Source organism: Octopus bimaculoides, chromosome 2, assembly GCF_001194135.2.
Source record: "Octopus bimaculoides isolate UCB-OBI-ISO-001 chromosome 2, ASM119413v2, whole genome shotgun sequence".
NCBI classification, from domain to species: domain Eukaryota; kingdom Metazoa; phylum Mollusca; class Cephalopoda; order Octopoda; family Octopodidae; genus Octopus; species Octopus bimaculoides.
In genome coordinates this window covers 16,897,353-16,898,785 of record NC_068982.1, presented here as the reverse complement: position 1 = coordinate 16,898,785, position 1,433 = coordinate 16,897,353, and the positions used below count along the sequence as shown (strand labels likewise).

Here is a 1,433-nt window from a genome sequence, read left to right as displayed (position 1 = left end):
TGTGTGTGTGTGTGTGTGTGTGTGTGTGTGTGTGTGTGTGTGTGTGTTTATGCATGTATGTCTACACAATCTCATCGTTGACAATTCAGAAATATATATTATCACAGTGTGCTCGGTTACCTCTGAATTGCCGAAAATATACTTTATGATAATAAAGCCTTATGTAATCAAAGGAGTTTTGTTATGAACCGAAATGCGTCACAAGTATTCTAATTAAATTAATTTTCCACAAATTAAGTTCAAAGATCGAGATATTGTTATCAAAATTTTCAAATACTTCACAACAATTCCAATCACCACTACCACATCTAACATCGTAAATTATTAATACATTTACTATAATCACTAACAGAGGGGCAAGATCAAAGCACAAGGTGCACTTGCAACTGAAATACGATAAGAGCACAGTGATAGTAGTGTGATTGCATAGTGGGGTGGGGGAATATCTTATGTATTGGGTGATGGAAGAGAAAGAATCACAAATTTTGCCGGTGACATTCTTGTGTACATACACACGTACACACACAAATCCAAATTGAGGGAGTGGAGCAGGTAAATTCCAGCCTACATATGTCTCCTAGCTAGCAGAACCTCGGAAATAAAAATTACTCTAGGAGTGTTACTCCAACAGCTACTCATCAGGCCGAAGATACCTTAGTTAAATGAAGGTCACATTGTCGTCAGGGGATCCCAAGTTAACTCGCAGAGGATAGATCGAAAATGTGAATATAGGCTGAAATGAAAGAACAGCGAGCTTCCGTGTAATTCTGTTTTCTGCTGCGGAAAATGGCGGCCGTAACAGTTGTCATACTTCAAACACCTTACAAGGAGGCTACCATGAGCAAAACTAGTTTCCAGGCTTTAAGAATGATCGCTTGTTGCTTGAAGCCCAACCTCGATTAGGACGACCATCGACCTCCCAAACGAATGAAAATTCATGAATTGATCTTGGAGAAACCTCACCAGACAACTGACAAACTTGTTGATATGACTGGTGTGTCCTGGAGCTCATGCCAACAAATTTCTAGCGAGGAATTGCGAATGAAAAGAGTTGCAGCAAAATTTGTGCCTCACTCGCTTACGGGAGATCGAAAAATGTCACGACCGAATGCGTGTCGTGAACTGAAAGAACAGATAGAAGTTGATCCGGACCCTTTTTTCGAAGGTCGTCACAGGTGACGAAAGCTGGCGCTATGGAATTTCCAGGTGTGAAAAAGGTGAAGAAAAAAAAAACAAAAAACGACGGTGGGGTTAAAAGGTATCACTTCGCAAGAGTTCCAACACTACTTTGAACAGTGGAAAATGCGTCTGGACCGATGCATTTCTTCAGATGGGGTATACTTTGATACTTTGGATACTTTGAAGGTGAATAAAATAATATCGCAAAATTCCGGTTGCGTTTGGGTAACCCCTCGCATGTTTATATATGTGTG

The 1,433-nt window shown here is 40.3% G+C and overlaps 1 protein-coding gene across 1 annotated transcript in view; it reads right to left on the bottom strand.

The window, feature by feature from the left end:
• Nucleotides 1–1,433, bottom strand: part of LOC106876406 (histone-lysine N-methyltransferase set1) — an 11,876-nt gene that overhangs the window by 1,778 nt on the left and 8,665 nt on the right. The gene's annotated exons all lie outside the window — the stretch shown is intronic.